This window comes from Ambystoma mexicanum, chromosome 7p (genome assembly GCF_040938575.1).
Source record: "Ambystoma mexicanum isolate Mex_15411 chromosome 7p, UKY_AmexF1_1, whole genome shotgun sequence".
Lineage (NCBI taxonomy): Eukaryota > Metazoa > Chordata > Amphibia > Caudata > Ambystomatidae > Ambystoma > Ambystoma mexicanum.
Genome location: NC_090939.1, coordinates 16,770,791 through 16,796,536, shown reverse-complemented (window position 1 = coordinate 16,796,536; position 25,746 = coordinate 16,770,791). Strand labels below are relative to the sequence as shown.

The 25,746-nt window shown below is 50.7% G+C and overlaps 1 protein-coding gene across 1 annotated transcript in view; it reads left to right on the top strand.

Annotated features, from left to right (window-relative positions):
• HSF2BP (heat shock transcription factor 2 binding protein) overlaps nucleotides 1-25,746 on the top strand; it is a 1,118,722-nt gene that overhangs the window by 476,188 nt on the left and 616,788 nt on the right. The gene's annotated exons all lie outside the window — the stretch shown is intronic.

The window sequence follows — 25,746 nt, the reverse complement described above, 5'->3', positions numbered from 1 at the left end:
GTAGACATACACACATATCACTTTCAGGCCAAAACATTGCAGGAGAGCCGCAAAGGGTGTGACAATGTGAGCGTCGGGGATGCTCATAACCTCACCCACTTTGTCTGTGGATATGCACACAAAGTAATTCCTGGAACCTATGTGCATGTTTATCCTCAGGAGAGCAGCAGTGCGAACCTCTGTTGCCCCATATGCATTTCTATCCGGCAAACAGGGAGGTATTTTTAAATGTGGGCAATGACTTTAGACCCTGGTGGCGCTGAAGTCAATACAGCAGACTCCTCACCCAAAAGAGGACACCCGTGGAAATGCGCAGAGGTCTGCCTTGTGCGAATTGCCCCAGTTTTTATTAGCCACAGTCCCCGACAAAGTGTGATATTTGGTGGGGAAAAAACATAATGTTCACCTTGTCTGGGGTTCTGGGTAATAAATTCTGGCCCGCTTCGCACAAGTCAGACCTCTGCGCATTCCCACGGGTGTCCTCTTTTGGGAAATGCATGGGGTTCCCTTTTTTCCTTGCTGGCTTTGACACCCTAGGCCCAAATCTGTAGGTTGCCCACATGAACAAATTGTGCTGTGGCGAAAGGCTTGGGTTACCAGCGGGTTACCCTTTTCCTTTTGCGCCCCCGGTAGGTGCACCCACACATGTGAGGTACCTTTTTCGTCGGGACACCTGTGGGAACGTGAGAAGGTATGATATCTGTTGTTGGCGGCGTGTTTCGGTGAGTACACACAGGGAAATGTCTCTGAAATTGGCTGTAAATGAAGACAATTCTCAGACATTTTGCTCTGGCCACCCACCGTAACACACCGCCAACAACACATGGCCTACCTTCCCGTGTCCCCACATGTGTCCCGATGAAAACGGTACTTCACATGTGTGGGTGCACCTACCGGGGGCGCAAAAGGAAAAGGGTAACCCACTGGTAACCCCAAGCCTTTCGCCACTGTCCATTTTGTTCATGTGGGCAACCTACAGATTTGGGCCGAGGGTGTCGAAGCCAGCAAGGAAAACAGGGAACCCCAAGCATTTTCCAAAAGAGGACACCCGTGGGAACCCACACATGGCCAAATTGGAGGGGCGGCCCATCTCATGTAGCTCTCCCCAGGGGCAGATAATGGGGGGGGGCTGTCCTGCACTCCTCCCTGGGCTCAGGCGTCCGTTCCTAGGAGCAGATATCTGGTCCCAGGGAGGGCTGCATGACATGGCACCCACTCCATTGCGGCTGGAGGGGGGTCAATGCCCCATCCCATTAGAAACTTCCCAGACCCTTTGGGGTGCCCCACAGCCCCCCCTAAAAAGCGTTCCACCATTTTCCATTTTTTCCTTTGTTTACGAAACTTGCCTTGGTGCCGAGGGGCACATTGGTGTGCCAATCTGGCCCCGGGGTGCCCAAACCTTACTGCCCCACCCACTGGGGACCTGTCCCACCATTTTTTGGGGCCCTCTCCCCCCTCACCCCAAATGGGTGGCAGGGGCACCTCATGCAGGCCTTCCTGGGCCTCCTACAAACGGCTGCGTGGGGTACACCCCCCCTCCATTTGGGGTTGGGGAGAAAGGGCCCCCGAAAATGGTGGGACAGGCCCCCCAATGCATGGGGCAAAAGGGTTTGGGCACCCTGGGGGCAGATTGGCACACTAATGTGGCCATCTGCGCCAAGCGAAGTTGGGTAAACAAAGAAAATAATACAAAATCGTAGGCTGCTTTTTAGGGGGCTGAGGGCCACCCTAAATTGGCAGCGAATGTTATACTGCAATGGGGGGTGGCACTCACCCCCCCACCCTAAATGGAGGGCTCCACCTCATGCAACCCTCCCTGGGGGCAGATATCTGCTCCTAGGAAGGGGCATCTGACCCCAGGGAGGGATGCATGAGGTGGGGCCCCCCCTATCTGATGACAGGGAGGGATGCATGAGGTGGGGCCCTCCATTTGGGGCTGGCGGGAGGAGGGCCACCCCCCGTTACAGTAGAACATTCGCCGGCAATGTAGGGTGCCCCTCAGTCCCCGCTAAAAAGCAGCCTACGATTTTGTATTATTTTCTTTGTTTACCCAACTTCGCTTGGCGCAGATGGCCACATTAGTGTGCCAATCTGCCCCCAAGGTGCCCAAACCCTACTGCACACGCACACGCACACGCACACACACACACACACCATTTAATAAACCTTTATTACCCTGGTGCCTGAGTCTTTCTTTCTAGATGTACATTCCCTTAGGGGACCAGCATGTAGCCACGGGCTATAAATGCATGTACATAATGTCAGGCGGTCTATATGGGACACACAGAAGAGTGACTCAGGATTGTTCAGGATTGTTCACAGACTTCAACTGATAGATACATCCACCAAGTTGGATGAAAGTTTACCAAAAATGAAGTCTGTCATACTGAGCATGATAATGTCTCACTTCCCAGGGGTTCCCGAACCCTTCCTCAAGTATGATAAGTCTTTCAGTCAGTCACTTATAGAAGCCCTCATTTTATGTTCGTGATCCAGTAAAAAAGTGGTGGCAATTCTGTTACCACCACTTTTTATGGAGGTAACGAATTACAGACACTTTTACCTTGCCTGCACATTTTGAGTTTTCGAGATAAAGATTTGCCTCCAGCAAAATGCTTGCGGTAAATCCTCCACTTTACCTCCAGAAATCATTGGAATTATTGTGGCAGAATTACCGCTTGCAGCAATTCTGTCAAAAACCCCATGAAGTCTTATGGTGTCCAAAAATGGGGATTTACACCGCTTTGCCACCACTCGTTTTCCCTTGATTAGCCAATGGGACTGAGTTGCAATAACCGATTTTAGCTGTAATTTACTACATAATGACCCACAAACTCGTAATGAGGCGCTAAAGTCTTTTTTGACCAGTTGTTTGAATCGCCATAGTAGCTCCGTTGGTGTGATGGTGCCTGGGTCTTGTTGGCATTTCGCTCTCCTTAACTTACAGTCGGTGTCTCCCCCAATTCTCAGGCTCCCTTTCTGACACCTTGACTACTACAGGGGTCTGTTTTCTCTTCCTGCTGCCTTAGCCTGCATTGCTTCATCCCGACATCCTTGTGTGTTTTCTGTAATTTCTTACTGGGTGCGGGGGGAGGCCCTCTTTACTGCTCCCAGCTCTTGTTCCTTTCGCGCTCCAACATCATGTTAGTTACTCGCTGTGCCATAGGGCGACTCAGCTTCACCTTAGTGAGGAGGCCTGACTAGGCCAAAACACGTGTCTGGTGTTGCTGGTGGTACTCTTCTTCAGAGGAGAATTGGACTGCCCTTGTGGGTGAGAGAAAGACTGATATGCAAATGGATATTTCTCCACTGTGAAGAGTGCAGTGAGCTACAACGTGGTTGTAGACCCTCCCGAGTGGTCACATTCCCAAAGAACAGGTTATTTGGCTGTGTTCGTTCTCAGGCCCATATCTAACCTCCCCTTTCTTAGTAACATCATGGAAGGACTTTGGCCGGCTGCCGTTTTATGTGTGTTTAATTCCTGTTTTCATTATTCTGTAAACTGTTGTTTTTTTCTTCATTAAGTGCTTTGAAACTGAGTTGTCTGGTCACATGTCTGCGATCAATACATATTTTGTTCATCTATCTTCACCTCCCCCTGGATGGCTCTTCTAGTGACGATCTGGGCATGTGGCTGATAATCTGCCGTGGGCTCTGATTGGCTATTATCCCTGAGTGCACCCGAGTCTGATTTGGGCTAAGCCTATCATTGGCCCGATCACCATCTTGGTTTCTAGTTCTTCTCCTCTGACCCTTTTGTTGCTGCACTTAGTGTTAGGCAGAATCCTGTGCAGTTCCCTTAGGGAGCACTGCAAAAGGCTTAAGACTACAGGTGTTGGCAGTAAACCCAATTGGTAGCAGTCTCTACCACCCATATTTACCTGGTAGCTGTGGCTGAGCAGCCAGACTTCTCTCAAGAAGAGTTAGACAGTATATAGAGTATACAAGATAGGAACCAAAATACAGTAGAACAAGCAAACACTGACCAGAGCTTGGGTATAAAAGTATATAATTATTTATTTAAAACACACCTTGTAATATACACTAACACTAATATGGCAAGCAAGTTCAAAACACAGTCACTATTAATATATATACATCCCTGATCACTTATTTGAACAAGTCTCAGTTAAAACACCACTTATTTTCAGACAGAGGTGAGCGCTTAACCTAAGATGGCACTCCAATAAGTTAATCAAAAAGGGAGGGAAAAAGGCAGAATTAGGAACATTCACAATACCAACACTTTAGGAGAACCAGAGCAAGTCAGAAAAGGCAGAGTCTACTGAGGAGCAAGAAAGTCATAGGCCAGGCCCACTCTTGAAGAGAGCAAGGCGGAATGTGTCCAAGATCACACAGTTGAATACTACTTTTAAAGAGTCGTTGCAATGAGTTCAAAAAGGGTTAGCTCAAGTCAGGAAAAGTTAGCTAGTATGTCCCAGGTCACCCCAGGATAGAAAGTCAAGGATTTACGGGACACCTTGAACAGTCTGTTGCAAGGGAGACCAGGCGGGACTCAGTACCTGAAATGGTGGGAAAGCTCCAGCAGGGGCAGTTGTTCCTGGCAGCGGGTGCAAGTCGGTGCTTCGTCCAGGGAAAGAGGAGATCTCGACGTGGAGGAAAGCTGGAGGTCGTTGCACTGCCAGGGAAGAAACCAGCCGCGGAGTTTCACGGTTAAAAGGTACTACCCTTTTATTCGCAGTAGTGGTGAAGCGTGGCTATCTGGCCACCGGGGTGCTTGGCACGGGAGATTCGACCACGAGACGATCCAGGAAGGCGAAAAAGAGGGCGAACTGGTTATCCCCACTAGCTCAGAGGAAGAAGACTCTCCGGGATGAAGATCTTCTCTGTCGTTGGGAAGTGGTGAGACGGTTCAGCAGGGCTCCTCCGGTGGCATCGTCGTTGCAGATCGGCTCAGCTTCTCCCTCTTCGGATTCTTTGGTCCTGTGGCGACTTCTGAAGTTCCACTCCCCAAAGCCCTGCTTTTATGCAGAAAACCCCCATTCATCAGTCCTAGCTGTCACTCAAACATGTTAAGTGGTGAGCCGGGCGGCTCACCACTGGGCCAATCACACAAGAGTGCGACTTGAGTTGCCGAGGCAACTCAGTCCAGGGTGCCTAAACCCCCCTCCCACACATCCTGTAGACCCAGACAGAGTGGCACCACTTTTGGAGGCTTCTGTGGAGAAGCCCGCCAAAATGTGGAACAAAGGGCTCGACTTGGGTTGGAGTTACAGAGGCGAACACAAACGCCATTTTAAAACCGAGTCCTGGCAAAAAGACCCAACCGGGGAATAAATAGTAAATAAATAACCCGGCGGTATCTTTAACATTGCACCAAAAAGTGGTGTGTTTAAAATGAATGGGAAAATCCCATAGGAAATATTCCGGTGGAATATTTCGCGTGGTAACCACTGCCACCAGCCAGAAGCTCGACGAGGGGGGACTGCACAGTGCCCCCTTGAAAAACAGACCCAGGGGCAATCTAATTACCCCTACCAGTACTTCCACAATATGATGGTTGGTACTGGTTCTGGTCACAATTTAAGACTAGTAAAGTCAATGGTGACTTTACATGCCCTGGGAGACAGTAGTCAGTCCCATGGTATGGAGTCTATGTTAGGGGGTCACTATGACACCCCTGTGTTACTGCACTGAGGGTGCTGTGTAACACACTTACCAAAAACCACATGAACCCCTATGGAGTAAAAGACCCCATAGCCCATAAAACACATTACAAAGTCAAAGGATATCACAAATCATGTCTAAGAGTGGGAGAAAAAGAGTCTCACTCTTAGCAGGAGAAGAAAATAAACCCCAAAAATATAGCTGTCATAAATCACCAATGTATTGACTGAAAAGGATATGGAAACCAATAAAGGATACAATTTGGCAGGGCTCTTCCGGATTCTATTTTCACACGACTTGATTGTAGGCAGGTCAAATTAGACCTTCCAAATGATACAACTCTCTGACTGGATGAAACAGGCAGAGAGATGGATCACTGGAAAGGGCGTGGGTATTGTGTAGGAAGTATGCCTAGGATATATAAAGTATCATAAGAAACTGTCCCAATCGAATTACTAAGATAACACAGTTTAGCATTAATTCAGACACTGACCTTATGGCAAAACTGAAGAAATCCACGAAGGTTCCTTGAAGAAAACCAGGAGTTGAACAAACGACAAAGGAAGGGAAGATTAGTAAGGGAGACTTATCCCGAACGGCACGAGGCTCTCGCTAGATACCGGGTTGGTGCACCACAGGATAGCGTCCAAAGTACTGTGCACAATAACCTTCAAATAGTTCATGAAATACTTCCTTTCCCACGATGAACAAAAATTAGAATTTCACCTGTTAACTGTCACAGGTAACAAAGGTTCAAAATAGTTCAGAAAACCACGTGCAGGATTGCACACGATAGAATACACGCAGCCAGGTCAGCCGCGCTTGAAAACAGCGTCCGCGTGTAGATATTTGGCACGCGAACAGGATTCACGCAGTTCAGGACAGCCGCGCTTGAAGACAGCGTCCGCGTGGAGATTTAACACGCGAACAGGAATTCACGCAGCTCAGGACAGCTGCGCTTGCAGACAGCGTTCGCGTGGAGATTTGGCACGCGAATAGGATTCACGCAGCTCAGGACAGCCGCGCTTGCAGACAGCGTCCGCGTGGAGATTTGGCACGCGAACAGGATTCACGCAGCTCAGGACAGCCGCGTTTGCAGACAGCGTCCACGTGGAGATTTGGCACGCGAACAGGATTCACGCAGCTCAGGACAGCCGCGCTTGCAGACCGCGTCCGCGTTGAGATTTGACACGCGAACAGGATTCACGCAGCTCAGGACAGCCGCGCTTGCAGACATCGTCCGCGTGGAGATTTGACACGCGAACAGGATTCACGCTGCTCAGGAGAGCCGCGCTTGCAGACAGCGTCCGCATGGAGATTTGGCACGCGAACAGGATTCACGCAGCTCAGGACAGCCGCGCTTGCAGACAGCGTCCGCGTGGAGATTTGGCACGCGAACAGGATTCACGCAGCTCAGGAATTAGCGTGTGGAGGAAACACGCTCCAAATAGGCCAAAGAAGTTGCTGAGGTAATGCGAGAACGCAGGTTCGGAGTTCAGCTACCAAAACGCCTAAATTGACTTAATCAGAAGCAGGGATCGGAGTTTCCACGCTGCTTATGTACGCACTGCCGTGATACACGTGACGGACCAAAGTCACGTGAATTTTAACGACGTGAAAAATGCAGACGTCGTTTTCCGGGCAATGCATCGAACAACCTCCATTTTGAGTAGAATGGTCTCATGGTTCTATGGGCGTAACTCATTTTGTATGGAGAGGTCGTTCCTGGTCCAGAGGTATGTCCAGCTGGCATGACACCAGCAAAGCTGCTGGGGGACTCACTAGGTTTGGGAAATTAGCCTCAACAGAGAATTCTCCCTAACACTTAGCTCTTGGATGTTTCTAGCTTGTGAGTGAGAGGCTGGGAACAGACTGGGTAAGCGAAAATCCTTTGTTTCTTTGATTGTCCCTGTAATGAGAATTCTTTGCTTCTGAGACTCTACTTCCTGCACTGAACTCTGTGTATGGTAAGTCTCAAACTGGCAATATTTCATCCATGGCGTTCATTGCAGATCCTGTAATCTTTGTAAAATGATTCCTTTGATGTGTCGGGTGAAACTGTAACATTGTCAAATTAGGTTGGAGAAGCTTTTTTCTGTTGCTGAATTTTTGAGGTCATCTCAGGGAAAGCCTCAGACTCCCTTAGGTGAGGAATGGGTATGTCAGTATTGCCCTGAAAGATCTCCAAAGGAGTTTGTAGTGGGTCAGTGATTTAATGCCATTAATTGCTTGTAACTTTCTGACCTCGCTCTTCACCTCACTGAGAAGAGTCTGTCTATACCTGCCAGCGCTGCCCCATCCACATGTTCTGAGCCCACATATAGGCTTTAATTGACGCGAATTGTCAAACCTAAGCGCCCTCTGATGCATGCATTTTAGTCGTTGATGCGAACTGTCATATCTAGGTGCCCTCTGATGTATGCATTTTTGTAGCTGCTGAGACTGCCAAGTCCAGGTATACTCTGCTGTATGCATCTTAGTCATTGCCGGGATTGTTAGACATAGATCTGCTGACCTGTTCTGTGCAATCTGAAACCAGCCTATTTTGTGTTTACAGCACATACACTGCTGTACACATGACTCATGCTGATAGGTAAAGCTCCCACCAGCCCATCTCTGCTCCCACCATCTTTTGTCATTGTACTTACTGCTCCACTTCTAGGCCTAGCATGTACCCTAGCTATTAACGCACAGCATTTATCCGCAGAGTGCATTTTCAAATCTAGGTACTGTCTCATTGTAACCTAGTCCTAGTGAGCACCAGACTTGCATTGCGTAGCTGCGCGCCCAGACCATGGTCACCTGGTTCACTCTCACTCTCACCATGTTCCCTTTCTGCATCTTGCCGGACAATGTACACTGCACCGGCAACACCTTCATAACCGTCAACAACGGTTTAGCCAAGCTAGGCTGCCCTAGGCACTACCCGATCCCCTGCCCTACGCCCTTCCTACCCTCCCAGCCGCCTTTTCCACCCAACCACCACTGCCATCCTACTTCCTCCGTAGACAACAGCTCCCTTGCCAATGTGACCTCTAACAAGACTCCCAATCATAGCACACTTAGTGCTCTTTGTCGCACGGGGCCCCCCACATTGAAATCTCCAGAACCCCTATGCTCTACCAACCCCAACCTCACTATCCGCAACATCAGACTAGGCACCAGGCTGCCCCTTACAAACAGCATCCACCTGACCAAACTCAACACCAAAACTAAGAAGAAATCAAAGACCCCTAACGCGCCTGACCCACTCCCCCTAAAAGGAGCCTTACTCAATGCCAGATCCCTGGCCGCCCACCCCACAGAAATTGCTGACACTATTCTAATATATGATCTTGACTTCCTTGCCCTAACGGAAACATGGCTACATGAGGCCTCAGGACCACACTTATCGTTAGCCATTCCAGCCAACTACTCCATCCTTAGAGTTGACAGACCTAATGGTAAGGGAGGAGGCGTAGCTATCATCTCCAGATCTACACTAGGCTGCAGACTAGTCTCCACCCTATCTCCTAAATCCTGTGAGTTACTCACAATCAAGTTACAAACCTCCCCCACTAGTACGATCACACTACACCTTATATATAGACCTCCAGGCCCTCCGGGAACCTTCGAGGAAGACATTACAGCGCTCATTACTGAAAATTCCAAGGCACTAGCACAAACTATTATCCTCGGCGACTTCAACCTAGGCTACAATGACCCCAAGGACGCACCAGCCGCATCCTTAGCAAACGCCCTAACTGAGCACGGATTCGCTCACTTTAGCACTTCACCAACTCACCAGAAAGGCAGAATTCTCGACTGGGTAGCAACTCCTAACTGAAACACCATCTGCAAGGACCCCCAACCTCTTACATGGACAGATCACTACCTTATCCCACTCGAAATTCATACCAACCAGGCTACGCGCAAGAAACACCCCCTGGCACCAGCCTGCCCAACCAGAAACAAGCGCAACATCACGGCCGAAGCCCTACTACCTCTGGTCCTACCCACCCTCAATGCTCTACTGGACAATGCTGACCTTAACCTACTAGTCGACTCCTTCAACAACTCCATGGCTACCGCCATTGATACCATTGCCCCTTTGAAACTACGTAAAAGTAAACCAATAAACCACCTCAATTTGTGGTACACTCCAGAACTCAAACTACTCAGGAAAAAGAAAGCCAAACTAGAACTTTTACGGAAAACTTACCCATCTCCTGAAAACAAATCCAATCTTAAAAACATCTCCGCGCTATACAAAAGTGAGATAATTCGCACCAAAAAAGATACCTATAACGCCAGGATTGACCAGGCAGGTTCTTCCACCAAAGAATTATTTAAAATTCTAAAGGAGCTAGAAAACCCCAATCCCCCTCCAGACAACTGCTCAAAAGATAAACCCTGGTGCACCAGCATCCAGAATGCCCTCAACAATAAAATCACAGGACTCCAGACCAAAATCGAGAACAAACGTCAACAACTCCCCAGCAACAAAACCGCCAACCCTAGCTTAAGCCCACCAACACCCAACAAAGCCAATTTAGGCTTCACCTTTAAGAAAGTGACCATCCTAGAAGTCGAAAAAATCATCACTTCCCTAAAACCCTCTAATTGCAAAGGCGACAGCTGCCCTGCCCAAATAATAAAAGATGCTGCCAGAGACCTCTCCCCCTTTATCACTAAGTTAATTAACCTCTCATTTGCCAGCTATTCTGTCCCCAACAACCTAAAACAATCCTAGGTGCTCCCTCTCCTAACAAAACAATCCCTGGACCCAGCCATACCAACAAATTATAGACCCATCACTACTGTCCCTTTTCTGTTAAAAATTGTGGACAGAGTCGCCTATATCCAGATTCAGGAGTACCTGGAATCTAACCAACTGCTAGGTATTCGTCAATCTGGCTTCAGACCTCAACACGGAACTGAAACTGCCCTGGTTGACCTCAAAAGCCAGATTGATGAAATCAAAGACCAAGGAAATGCAGCCATCCTACTTCTCTTAGACCTCTCAGCGGCCTTCGACTTAGTCGACCACGAAATCTTATGCAACCACCTCTCCATCGCAGCCCACTTCTCCTCCTCTGCCTCCGCCTGGATACAATCCTTCCTGGCGAATAGAACCATGCGAGTCTTCTCCACTACAGCTGCTGCTGACCCCATCCCCATCACCTGCGGAGTCCCACAAGGCTCCTGTATAAAATATTTACGAAGCCCCTATTCGACAAATTGGACCGTCTGGGTGTCACCTACACTAACTATGCAGATGACACCCAGATTCTTCTCACCATCTCAGGCAACTACAATGCGGACGTCACCCGGATCAACAAAATCTCAATCATTCAGGCATGGATGGCCACCCACGGCCTCTGCCTGAATGATGAGAAGACGGAGCTTCTGCTGGTCGGCTCTCCTAACAACCTGTCTAAACTCAGTCCCATCTACAAGAACATTATCATAGATGGTAACACCATCCCTATCGCCAAAAGCGTGAAAACCTTAGGTTTCCACCTTGATGCCAACTCCAACATCTCCAAACAACTCAATTCAACCGCCTCAGCCACTGCCTATACGGGTAAGCTAATCAGGGCAAGCAGACCCTTCCTATCCCCCAACAGCTGCCTCACTCTGGCCAGAGCACTCATTCAATCCAAACTAGACTATTGCAACAGCCTGTACCTAGGAGCCAACCAATCTGTAACTAACAAACTCCAGGTTCTCCAGAACAATGCTCTACGCGCAGCACTCAACATCCCAAGGCGCGAGCACATTTCCACAACCAGGAAAGCGTGCAAATGGCTCTCCATACAGCAAAGAATTGACCTCAAAACTAGCTGCCTCACCTACAAGGCCTTAAACAACCTAGCCCCACCGTACCTCTCCAACAAATTCACTCTAAAATCCACATCCAGAACCACTAGATCATCCAACTCCCTATGCCTGCTAGTGCCCAGATATGCCTTAAAAAGAGCAGGAGGCGTGAGTTTCACTGTACTAGCCTCCCAACTTTGGAACACCATACCACTCAAAATTAAAACCACTGAGTCCTTTCCGATCTTTAGGAAACTTGTTATTGGCTGGTTACTGAACAAAGAGTAGCATCCACCATCATCCCGAATATCTAATAATAATAATTAATAATAATAATAATAATAATTTGGCATTTATATAGCGCTACGAACCCTCAGGTATCTGAGCGCTGCTTATTATTACCCACGGTGTGTGGTGCTCATTTATCGACCTCGGAAGGATGAAACGCTGAGTTTGGCGCTGCCGGGATTCGAACCTGCATTCGCAGGCTCTGCACGGATGTCAAAGCGAGCGCTCTACTCGCTGTGCCACTTGACCGGCTGACAGCCGCAACCATACCTGCACTATATGTAAATTGTTGTACTATGTACATTTTTTGTAAATTGATGTACTTGTAAATGTAAATGCATATCTTTTGCCTGTAACCGTGTTCTTAAGCGCCCTTCTACCCACGGGTCCGGAGCGCTCTACAAATAAACTAAACAAACAAACAAACAAAGACTAGCTTGACCTTCTGGGATAGTGGGGTGGGGAGGTTTAGACTCCAGGAGTGGCCTGTGGTGTCCCACAGTAAATAAAATGACATGGTTCAATGTGGGAGGAACAGTGCATTCTCCCATAATGCCCCCAGCCCCAACATCAGCTGGCTCAGTGGAGGTGAGTTCCCGGCTCCCCAGGTCACCACTTTAGGGGTCCCGAAAACAGTGGGAATGTAGAGCTCGCTTGGAGCACCATCTTCTCTGCAATGCCATGGTCATGAACTGCTCCCTGCTTTCTGGAAGCACTATAACTTTGGCAGTGGCCTAGGGGGTGAGTGTTTTCTGGAGGCATTATGATTTCAGTAGGGCCCAGATAATGGATCGCTCTGTGGAGGCGGATTTACCTCAGTATAGGCCAGGTGGTGGAGCGCACCCTGGAGGCACCTTTTCCTTGCCAGTGACGTTGTAACATAACAACCTGTGGAAGCAGGATAACGCCAGTAGAAACCCAAAGGTGAAAAGTGACCAATGCGCCTGGTACCTGATATAAAGTTTGACCTCAGGTTGCTGGGGTTTAGTGGCACGCAGCAGGTGGCAATAGCCAAATGCAATTGGACCTTATACACCCCAGGGCAAAAATCAATTTTCTGATCATAATGAATGCATATTATTTTATTTTATTTTATTTGTATTTGTATTGTTTTAAGAACAGGGTGACATTTCAAACACCAATTAATTACAAATTGGGCAATAACAGAGCAGATGCAGTGCTAGGGTAATCTGCATTTACATAAGAGCATTATTGGAATAAATAATTTATATCGGGTGATTAAGGGATGTACAGAGGGGCATATAACAGGGACTGGAGGACAGTACACCATTTCTAACATTGAGAGCCTGAGGCTACTCATTACATATTTACAAATTATATAGAGCAGTCCTAAGGGCAGTTTCTGAGGACACGGTTCGCAATGCTATGCAAAGGATCAAGTCCTGTGCTCCTTCTGATCCACTGCCTTTGGGAGTGATGAAGGAGATTTCTGTTGATCTCTTAGGTGAGATTATGGCTGCTGTGAACATCTCTTGCCTGTCAGGGATTAGTCCCGTTGATCTTAAAGCTGAAACTTTCTCTGGACCCTGCCTTGCCTTTTAACTTTCACCCTATCTCTCTTCTCCCTTTTCTGATGAAACTTCTGGAATCACTAGTCTCTCCTATTCTTTCCTCTTTTCTTGAATCTTCCAGTTTCCTTGAATCGGCCCAGTCTGGTTTTCATCCAGGCACGAGCACAGAGAGTGTCCTTGTCTCCGTAAAAAGACGATATGGTGAGGTTGGTTGACAGGGGGGTTGTTGGTGCCCTGATTCTTTTAGATTTTTCAGCAGCGTTCCATACCGTGGATCATGCCACCCTGCTCTCCCGCCTGGGCCAGATTGGTGTCTCGGGTCAGGCACTCGCTTGGTTCGCTTCTTTTCTGACTGATAGTTCTCAAACTCTCTCTCTTCCCCCTTTCAGGTCCAAGTCCTGTCACCTCGGTTGTGGTATTCCCCAGGGGTCTGCTCTGTCCCCCATTCTTTTCAACAGCTTTCTGTTGTTGCGCCTCATTCGCTCCTTCGGCGTCAGGTGCTACTCGTACGCCAACGATACCCAGTTTATGATCCATCTCGATCTTGATCAGTCTGAGGTGTCGGCGTGCCTGCATAAGTGCCTGATGGCCGTAGGGTAGTGGATGGGCCACAACTGGTTGAAATTGAATGGGGACAAAACCGAGGTGTTGGTGGTGGGTTCTCCTCCTGATCCCCTACTCTGGATTTCTTCGTTCTGGCTATCTTCCCTGGGCTTGCTTCCCGTGCCCTCGACAAAGGTGCAAAATCTTGGGGTGATCATGTCTGACATATGCCAGACTGGGCATTTTCAGTTGACAATTCTAAGAATGGTGCTCCATCTGATCCATACAATGCTTCGACCCCCAGTGGTGGCTGCCATGATTCTAAGTAACTCCCTTTATCTTGCGCAGCCTAAGGGGCTGGTAGGCCGATAACAACGTCTCCAGAATCAGGCGGCAAGGGTGGCAACAGGTATAGCTGTGGAATATTCTCCCATTATCTATAAAATCGTTGTTTAATCATCTGCTCTTCCGGAAAGCCTTAAAAACCCCACTGTGTTGTTCTGTTTATGGCTACATGCCTCTCCAGCGCCATGATGCCTACCGGCGGCCGTGCGCTTTATAAGTGACCATAACATAACAGAATGCGGGAGAGGTGAGTTGGGTGTTTACTTTGGATAAGAGGGTGAAGGGTTTTGGTGTGAGCAAATGGAGTTTGAGGCTCATTTTCAAGAGGTTCACTGCGGAGCATTCCAGTCTAGTGGGGCAAGTAGAGAAAAAGAGGGAAAGCAGGAGGGTGCGAGACTGACAGGTGGTGTAGCGACGAGGCCAGAGAGTTTGAGAGAGAGTACAGTGAGATTCATTCAGTAAAACTATGGGGGACAAGACCAGGAATGGATTTGTAGATGAATGACAGGAATTTAAAGAGGGAGCAATTTTGGGGAAAGAGCAATCCAGCTTGGTGATGATAGGTACAGGTAAGGGAGGATCTGGGTAGCTTGCAAATGGCCGTGTTACGAAGTTGAGGACTTTGTTGAGGGGTGCAAAACAGTAGAGGGGTAGGCCAAGAGGTGGGCTCACGCAATAGCCCAGTTTGCTAAGCACAAGAGTAGACATAAGGGTGTTAATTGAATGATGTATGTGCTTTTGGCAGATTTTTCTAATATTACGGACGTTGTGCCTCGTTGCTAAGGCAGGTGCCATTATTAAGTGGTAGATTTTCAGGTCGCTATCAAAGAGAACGCTCTTTACCAGCCAGAAAGGAGTTGGGCACGGGGAAAAGAGAGAGGGAAGAGTGCCATTTGCATTGATAGCAGTGAGAAAGATGACTTTTGTCTTTGAAGAGTTAAGAGCGGGAGTGTAGAAGCATTCGGTGGCAGATGGGGGTTAGGCCGTTGCTTATGTGTTCAGAGATTGAAGGGGTGAAGAAGAGGAAGGTAAAGAATATCTGAGTATCATCAGTGGGGATGATAGTTAAAGCCAATGGAGAAAATCAGTTTACTGAACGAGGATGTGAATAGGATGAAGCGAAGTGGTCCTAGGAATGATCCTTGAGGGAGCCCATGGGAAGATGTGTTGGGGAGAGGTGCTGGAGTCCCATTAGATGAATCTGTGAAGCTAAGGAGGGAAACTGTTTGAAGGCGGGTGATGGAGGGGCTATCCAAAGTGCCAAAGATGTCTGGAAGGTCCACAAGGATGAGAATGGAGGAGAGTGGTGGGCAGTGGTAAGAGAATTGGTGACATGTTTGGCTGCAATCTTGGTGGAGTATTTGGACCGGAATCCAGATTGGAATGCATCAGCGAGTGAATGTACCTTGAGATAGTTGACTATGCAGTTAAACACAACCCTCTCAAAGATTTTAGAGTGGTAAAGAAGGAGAGATACGGGTCTGCAGAATGAGCGATTTTTTGTGGTCAGCCATTGATTTCTTGAAGAGATGTATGCCTGTGGCTCTTTTGTAACAGGCTGGGCAAATACCAATTGAGTAAGATAGGTTGAATAAGGCAGATAGATGCGCGTAGGTGACGAAGGCAAGTTCCTTGATTTTTGGTGCAGAGCGATGAGTTAGAGACCAGGATGTGTTGGCAGAGCATAGAATGGGTAGACACACAGATTGACAAGTGAGATAGTGAGGATGGTGTGGGGAAGATGGGAGGAGGGAAAAACAGGGAAGGGAATGGGAGTGATAGAAGGGTGGAAATGATACCCCATATTATGGTGATTTTACTGGAGAAGTAGGAGGCAAAGTCATCAACAGACAAAGAGGGTGAAATGGAGTGGTTGTCAGAGGGAAGACATGGCCTGAAGGGTCTTGGATAGTTGTGAGAGTGGGAGTGGAAAGGTAGGTACTTAGATCCCCTTTCTTTTCAGGGTGCTACTGAAGCTTTGCCAAGCTTCTCTGCACTTGTGAAGGATGAACTGCAAGTACTGTGGTGTCACTGGCAGATTCAGTCAGCAAAACCTGTAGTGACAGGCATCCTACTGAGTAGACTCATGTTAGTCTGGAGCTCCCCTGACTCTCCTCGCATGTCTGCTTCTGCTCCTCAATCTCAGGTCATGACCTCTTTCCTAACACCTCCTCAATGACCTTTGCCTTCACCTCAGACTTCCCGTCTTCTCTCTCTTCCCTCCCATGGTACTCGGTTTCTGGTGCCCACCCCCATCTCTTTCTCCACTTCCTCCCCGGGTGATGTATCATGACATTCTTCTCTAGTCTTCTGTTTTGTTGCTCCCTTTTCTCCTGCCAGTTCCACGTTCTTTTCCCTCCAGGTGCTCCTTTCTTCTTAACTCCCTTGGTACTCCCATCTCTCGACTCTCCTGCTTTGCTTTCTACCTCCTTCTCCACTGGCCTTCCTTCCTTCCTTGCAATAGTTGTGTTTCAACCTCCTCTACTCCCCTCATTCATTCTCCTCCCACCTGTGAGTAGAGTGTCACCCTCCTTTCTTTTTCCCTTGTCCTACTGTCTCACAAATTGCCTCCTTTACACCAATGGAGACCTGCCACTGAGGCCTGTGCAGCCGTGCCCAGGTGATGCAGGGTTGTCTTCCTCCCCTCACCTGATTGGTCCGCGCATTCCCGGTGCTGATCCATGGACCAAACCCTTAAGTGATTCATATGCGATCATGATATGCATTTGCTTTGCAGTTTCTGCCTTGCTTACATCCTGCGTAGTAGGCGGCAGTTTCCGTCTCACTCCGAGCGAGCGGAACCCACTTGGGATCAGGCAGTGGTCTCCTCCACAGTTGCACATTGGACCATCGGCGGCTGCGGGACTTCTCCACTTTGAGGTGAATAGTGGAGTGGGATGCATATTTCTCTCCACATGTTGCCACTGTTCCAGGCTCACTAGTTGGGCCAAACTAAAGACTTTGAAGTTAGAACTGGGAGACTGGATGATCCCCTTCACATTTTCTTATGCACCTTGTTGATTTGTTTTTCAAGTGAACTTAAAAATAAGATAACTACCATGAAGGAACAATGATTGCAGAGCTAAACATTTGCATTAATAGGAAGAAAACAATGGGAATAAACTATTTCTCCAGCATGGGGTCTGGCATGGATTCACATGCTCATGAATATTCCCTGTCGTCAGGCTGGGAATCCTCGGTAAAGAAAGAATCAGTTTCAGTTTCGTTTCTGAACTATTTTTCTCCTAATAACCAATGACTGGTCTCTGGGTCATACTACCCCCAGCCAATGACTGCCCTCTACCTAAGCCCTTCCTCTGGCAGCCATCTTCAGATTTTTACTGCACGTTCAAGTGTTGGGAGTCCTCGTGCTATAGCTCTCTAGCTTTTACTGCGTTTTGCGATTTTTCAAATAGTTTACTCTCATTTTTTCGGTCAATCGAGCCTCAAGCTCCACCGATTCTACTTCCGATCAACTGGGACCCTTTTTCGGAATTTTCTATGCCCCTCAAGGGCACGTTTTTGTCGAGTTTCGCTTCTTGGAGGATTCCGGAAGATCTTTGAGGCCTACCCCGCGTGGACATGGCCCAGGACAAAGGAAACACGACGCCCGGATCCAAGCTTTTCAGGAGCTGCCCTGGATGCGGATTACAAAATGTCTTCAAGGAAGATGAGCACTCTCGGTGCCTCTACTGCCTTCACAACGACAAATTGCACGTGGAGAAGGACGGTGCGTTTTGTAAGAATATGTCCGAACGGACAATGAAGGATCATTGCACTCGACTCACCAACTGGCTGGAGGGGAAGAGCCCAGCAGCAGGTGAGAAGAAGAAGAAGTCCGAGCAGTCTTCTAAGACCTTTGAGTGCGCTCTGGCGACGGGGGCCCAACAGAAAGCAAAGCACTGCGAGTCCGCGGGCACCGGGAGCGCCGATGGGTCGGGGCGCTTTGCCTGCCAGTTAGGGCGCGATGTCACCAACGCCATCAACCACGAGCCAACGCTCTGGCTCAGGGAAAAGGAAGTCGGAGAACCTGGGTAAGCTTCGGGAGAAGTCCCGGTCGATCCTGACGGTGGCAGCCGAGGGGGAGCGAGGCAACGACCCTCCCTCCAAGGTGAAGGCCTCAGGCGCGCCCAAAGTCGCGAAGGCCCTGATTTACTCGGCTAAGGCCTCGATCGAGGGAGTCGTGGCGGCCCTGGCGAAGCCTGCGGAGGCTACTCCAGTGGAGACGACCTCTGGGCCTAGAGTTTCCCTGTCACCACAGAGGGAATCCTCTTTTCAGCCTTTCGATAAGACCCCCTTGAAACCCCGGGCGGAGAAAGAGGGGGTGCACGGTAGACATTACGGACACAGATACCACCTCTGAAGAGGAGCTGGCTGGCGTCGCAAAGATCCTGGTCAAGAAGTTCGAGGAGGTCCGGACCTACGGGAGGGATCCCGATGAGGCGGACAAAGAAAGCGACAGTGGTGCCGACGAGGAGCCGCGGAACGTGAAGGAGACGGAGGATTCTACTCCCCAACCGTCGCTCCCTTCGCAACCGGTGCCTATACCACAAGACAACTCAGGAGTGATCTTGATGGCTATCTAGGCCTTGTGTACGGAGATAAGGACAGGGTTGCCCTTACCCCCAGAGACGACCAAGCAGAGCCTGGACTGTCGGGAAGCCCACTGAGCAAGCAGAGGAGAATCCATCCCCCTCCCCCTTTCCAGCCTTCACAATCTTCACCTCCTTCCCCTCCACCGAGGGATGAGACGGGAACGGAGACAGGGACGGACAACGACGGGGGTGACGACGGAATGGACCTCCCATCACCACCCGGTCGGGCCTCCCCCCCCGACGAAATTTGCTCCTTCTACGCCATGATCGCCAGGGCATCTGAGCTCTTCCAGCTCTGACCCGAAGAACAGAAGGAGGGTTTCCTCTATCAGCGGCGGGAGAACAAGAGGAAAACTGTCCTCTCAGTCCCACTACTGGACGACATCTCGGACGAGGGGCTGACGCTCCTGAAGAACCCATCCACGGCTCCTGCTAAGCGAGACCGGTACGAGAAGAAGTACCGGTTCCCGGACTCTGCCCCCATGTGCCACAGGGCACAGCTGTACCCGGATTCAGTGGTCTCCGCGGCGACCAAGAAGAAAACGGCGGGGGGGCGGCCTCAACTTCAACGTCCCCGCCGGATGGCGAGGGGAAGAAGCTGGACACCACGGGACGACGGGTCAATCCTACAGGAAGGTGAGGTGGCTTCGGACCAGGTGGCTTCGGACCACGACATTACAGGGCCAAGAACATCGCCGACACCGGCTTTCGCCAGATGGGCAACAGCGTTTGCCTTCGCCGGCGCAGTTGGCTCAAGGCCACCGACTTCCGCCAGGACGTGCAGACCAGGGTTCTGGACATGTCCTTCGACGGGAACAACCTGTTTGGCAAAACAGTGGAAGAGTCAGTGCAGGCCATCAAGGCAGACACCGTGACGGCTCAAGCCTTGGATGTTCTTCAACAACGACGGCCGTCCTTTCGGAACTCCGGAGGCAAGCAAGGTGCCTCCAAAGGATCCGCCGGCGGTTCTTCGTCATACCGCCAAGCAGCCTGCTCATCATCGCAGGAAGCCTACAGAGGACGCGGCAAGACCGGAGGATCGCGTCGTCGTCTCCAAGGAGGCCAAGGCAGCAAGACCGCGATGAAACAGGACTGAACTGGCCGTGGCGTCGGGCCCCCACACGAGCACCCCGGTGGGAGGCCGGCTGGCGAAATTCGTCAGCTTGTGGGAGTCCATCTCCACTGACTGTTTGGTGCTATATGCCCTGGCCCGCGGGCACTCTCTGGAGTTTCAGAGAAGGTGTCCCCGTATACCACCTGTAGCCAGGAAGGAAAACCCCTTCCCAGAACTATTTCTGGAGGTACGAGCGATGCTAAGAAAGGGAGCCATAGAACTTGTCCCAAAAAGGCTCTGGGGCTCTGGAGTGTACTCGTGGTACTCCCTCGTCCGGAAGAAGACTGGCGGTTTGCAACCGATACTGGACCTTCGTTGTCTAAACAAGTACATCAAGTCTCCCGAAATTCCGGATGGTCACCCTCCAGCACGTGCTGAGACAGCTGGAGGAAGGCGACTTCCTATCGTCGCTGGACTTGGACGCCTACTCGTGGTCCAGGGGCGGCACAATCAGTTCAAGGCCCTTCCTTTCGGTTTGAAGTCGGCGCCCAGGGTATTCACCAAGTGCCTGGCACCAGTGGCGGCGCGGCTGCGCCTGCAGGGGATCCACGTCTACCCCTACATGGACGATTGGCTCATCCGACCAAAGTCAAGAGAACTGGCCGTCGATCACACAGCAAAGACCGTCCAACTGCTCATGGATCTGGGATTCTCAATCAACTTCGCGAAATCCGACTGGGTACCTTCGCAAGTCGCCCTGTTCCTGGGAGCCAGACTGGACACAGTGGCGCGATTGGCTTCACTGTCAAAGGAAAGGACGAAGGCCATCCTGGGCAAGGTGCAATGGCTGTTGACCTTGGACGTGGCCAGGGTGAGGTCCATCAAGTCCCTACTCGGCATGATGTCCTCGTGCATCTACCTCGTGCGCCTATGCAGGCTGTGTATGCGACCACTGCAGGAGTGCCTGGATGCCTGCTGGATGCAAGCGGCGGGCAGTTTCGAAGACAGGATCTCATACAATGAGACTTTCCGCCAAGCGATCCGGTGGTGGGGCACCCACGCGTATCTGGCGGCGGGCATGGACTTCCAGACCCCGGCACATCAGGAAACAGTGACGATGGACGCCTCTCTGGAGGGATGGGGAGCACACACCGGAGATCTCCACGCAAGTGGCCTGTGGCTCCCGGAGGAGAGGTCACTACACATCAATGTCCTGGAGCTCCGAGACGTGTTCTGGGCCCCTAGGTAGTTTCTTCCGTCCCTCAAGGGCAAGGTGATAAGGGTCTTCACCGACAACACCACCACGATGTTCTACATCTGGAAGCAGGGCGGCACCAGATCCCCAGGCCTATCCAAGGAAGCACAGGATCTGTGGCACTGGGCCGTCGCCCAAGGGATGTTTCTGGTACCCTTCCATCTGGCAGGAATAAAGAACACCATTGCCGACTCACTCAGCAGGGAGCTGTGCCTGTGCCACGAGTGGGAGCTGCGGCAGGATCAAGTGGATCTCCTATTCCGAGGATGGGGCAATCCCCTGATCGACCTATTCGCGACGGCGACGAACGCCAAGTGCCGGAGGTTCGCCAGCAGGTTTCCCCAGCCAGGGAGCTTGGGCGATGCCTTCTCATTCCCCTGGGACGGCCTGTTCCTGTATGCGTTCCCACCGTTGCCATTGCTGCTGCGACTCATCAGTCAACTCAGACGGTCCCGGTGCATGATGATCCTCGTCGCACCGGCGTGGCCGAGGCAGATTTGGTTCCCGGACCTTCTGGACATGTCAGCGTCCCCCCCAGTCAAACTGCTGACAGACGCGGATCGTCTCGCCAGAGAAGGAGGCGCCATCCTCCACCACGACCCGGGGTTGCTGAACCTGCACGCCTGGCTCCTGCAGCACTAGAGTTCGGAGGGTACGATATCCCGGCGGACTGCAAGGAGGTACTTGCAAAGGCCAGGGCGTCCTCAACTCTCAAGTGCTATGGGCACAAATGGAAGAGGTTCTCTGTCTGGTGCCGCGCACAGAAGATTAACCTCTGCGGATTACGGCCACTCAAGTGCTGCCGTACTTGCTATCGCTGGCCAAGGCGGGGCTGGCTCATGCCTCCATCAAGATCCATCTGGCAGCTATCTCCCGCTACACCAGAACTGGTCCCATCGCCTGGTAAAGGAGTTCATGAAATGACTGTTCTGATCGTTCCCGCCGGTGAAGGCCCCGGCGGGGGAGATCAATGTAGTGCTGACCAGGCTCATGGGGCTGCCATTTGAGCCGCTTCATTCGGCACCATTGAAGTTCCTGTCGTGGAAGACAGCGTTTCTTATGGCCATCACCTCCGCACGACGAGTGGGAGAGATCCAGGCCCTTTCCTGTAAACCTCCATACCTGACATTCCACGAGACGAGGGTGGTGCTGAGGACGCACCCCTCTTTCATGCCCAAGGTGCCGTCAGACTTCCATCTCAACAAGCCCTTGGTGTTACCTGTTTTCTTCCCGTCGCCTTCGTCGCCGGGCGAGAGGACTTTGCAGTCGCTAGATGTGGCTAGAGCGCTGAAGTTCTACGTGGACCGCACGAAGAGCCTGCGGAAGACATCACAGCTGTTTGTGAACTTTGGACCTGTGAATCAAGGGAATGCCCTCTCGAAGGCTTCCATTTCCAGATGGCTCTCTGGCTCCATTATGCACTGTCACCGGTTGGCAAACCGACCCTTGCCCTGCCGTCCGAGAGCCCATTCGACCAGAGCAATCGCTGCTACCACAGCTCTCCTGTCTGGTGTACCCCTGCTGGACATCTGCAGGGCTGCTACATGGAGGTCGACGCACACCTTCACGAGATTCTACTGCGTCGACCGGGATTCCAGGGAGGAGTCCAGAGTCGGCCAGGCAGTGCTGTGCAACCTGTTCGCCTGACGGTGGGCCTGCTGAGGAGGTAAGAGATGCTTAATGTTGAGTTGATGAAATGCTTAATGCTGAGCCTTGCCACCTCCCGTGGTTGTGCATGTGTGTACTGCTATGCATTCTTGTATTCATGAGCATGTGAATCCATGCCAGACCCCATGCTGGAGAAGGAACAAGTTACTTACCTGTAACTGCTGTTCTCCAGCATGGGTCTGGTATGGATTCACATGCAAACCCTCCCTCCTACCCCTCTGCGGCTCTTCTCTTGGTCCTACCGCCACTTTACATGCTACCAAATCTGAAGATGGCTGCCATAGGAGGGGCTTAGGTACAGGGCATTCATTGGCTGGGGACAGTATGACCCAGAGACCAGTGATTGGTTATTAGGAGAAAGACAGTTCAGAAACGAAACTGAAACTGATTTTTTCTTTACCGAGGATTCCCAGCCTGACAACGGGGAATATTCATGAGCATGTGAATTCATGCCAGACCCCATGCTGGAGAACAAAAGTTACAGGTAAGTAACTTGTTCCTTGTAACATTTTGTAACGATGTGGAACAATATTTCTGATGTTTTTTAATATGCTTAGAATCACATGCTATGCATATGGTCCGACATCCAGTGGTAACCGCAGAGTATTGCATCTTGTCTTTCGAGAATCGAAAGGGGACGTCGACATGGGCGTGCCTATAACACTATTCCTGCTTGACGTGAAGTATACCCAAAATCCCTCATGCGTCGAGGTCTCTCAGATTGTTTTTTTCCGCCCAGCATACTGGTCGCCTTATGCGTAGTTCGTCAAAGACTTTGCTTATTGTCCCCTCGACCTTTGGTCGAATAGCTATATAAAATAATTCAGATCACCATATTCGTCCCTTATTTCGGCGACTGTTCCTGATCTCCGCCGAAGACCTTCAGAACTTTGACGGACGGTGATCCAGTCGGCACAGCCGACCACGTGGCCGGGCCTTCCGCCGGCCTACACACAGCAGGGAGAGTGGGGTCGGGGTGGACATTTCCGTACAATCTGAGAATGCCTTTCCCTTTCCTTCCTCTTTCCTTTTTGGTCTTCGTCACTCTACCCATCCTCAGCTATGGAGAGGACTCCATTTAGGTTTTGTCCCATTTGTAAGAGCACATTTCCTTGGAAAGATGAGTACAGACGGTGCAACCAGTGCTTGCCCCTCGATCACAAGGAGGAAGGATGCTCGGCTTGTAAGCTCCTCCGTCCTAAGACATTAAAGGAGCATAAAGTCAATCAGTGGGCGGCCTACGGTATGTCGAAGGCCAAGTTTTCTTCGCTGCCGCAGCCTCCAAATGTGACGACGGCGAGAGTGACGATCAGACCTCCAAAGCGGAGGTTGTTGACCTTTCGACGGAATTCTTGCGTTCCGCATTGTCTATCCCCGTCCCCGCTAGGCACGGATTAGGCACTGCTATGGGGAAGTCACGCCCCAGTGACAAAGACGAACATGTACATAGCACTAAACACACAACCCCAAGTCAATCTTCAGCCAAGTCGAACAAGACGTCAGCGCCAAGGGGTACACCGTAGGTTCCGGCGGCACCCGCCGACCGTCAGGTTCGGCAACCCTCTCGCAGCTCCATATGCACCTAGCGACCGGGCCATCAAAGACAAAGGGCGCTACCCTAATATACCAGGTTCAGTCGAGACGCATCACAAGAAGGCGTCCGGCGATGATAGGGTTCCGGTTCCGCAGAAGACGGCACCGGCGAAAAAGGCTTCCGCCAAAGACAAGGCCCCGGCTCTGCCAAAAAAGACTCCCTCGCAATCGCAGGCTGAAGCTACGCGCCTCCCATCTGCGGAGGACATCACCGACAGCTTAGCAAGGTTTGTTTCCGTCGATTCTCAGAAACAGCAGTCCTGGGATGCTTCGAGGCCTACAGAAAAGGCCAATGATCCGCCGAGGTCCAAGGATAGCCTAAGGGGAGTACCGGAACCCACACATAAGCCGAAAGGGAGGCACAGGGATGTCCCACCTCTGTCGGTCCCTCAGGAGGAGTTCTCTGAGGGGCGAAGAAGGTCTGTCCTCGACATTGAGACAAACATCTCGACGTGTTACAACGGATGAACGTGTTCAGGACCCTTTTCCACCTCTAGACCATTCTAGGTCTTCGGTTTGGACTCGAGAGAAATTTGAAAACTCCATGGAAAGGCTGGACAGGTTTGTTTCCCGTTCAGAGCAACCCACACCAAGGAGGCCACGGGATGAGAGCCCTGTGGACCCCAAAGCAAAATTCCCAAGGCTTTTTGACCCCTCTTTGGAAGAGGCTGTATACAACTATGATCTAACTGAAGAAGACATGCCTGCAGACACTCAGGATGAGGAATTCATCAACCCTGAGGACATGCATGATCACATAGAGGGCTGGGAGGAGAACCCAAATGTGGGTGATCCTCAACAATGGCAGTCTCCATATCCACAAGATCCTGATGTCCTGTCTCTGGATTCTCCCCAGTCTACCCCCACTAGACAACAACCCTCACCAGTGGATGATCAATTCAACAGCTGAACACTTTAAGATTGCCACAGATGAAGCTGTCCCTGAAGCTGACTTCGTGGAGGACATCCTCAAAGAGAAGCCGCCGGCCAGCCAGGCTATTCCTCTCCTCAATTCAATTAAGAAACGCCTGGCTCCCTCCTTTTCAACACCTGCTCTCACAAGAAGTGTTAACCCAAGAATAGAAAAACTCTTTCGTCCTTCTCCCTCAGACCCTCTGTACATCAGAGGTCACTCCACCCCAGACTCTCTGGTGGTGACTACTACAAGAAAGAGGGCAGGGGTCCCTTTGTCAACCGGCGAGGCACCCCCCGATAAGGAAGGTAAACGACTCTGCGCCCTTGGGAAGAGGTCCACGGTCGCAGCAGCGTTTTCAACACGTATTGCCAACAACACAACCTTGTTGGCCAGCTGCGCCGAAGCTCAGTGGGCCTTACTAAAGGAAGGCATACAGGAGGTTCCCGAACCACTATGTACTTGTCTCCTCACCACTATCACTGAGGACAGACAGGTGAACCAAAGCATACTTAAGAACACTTTGTATT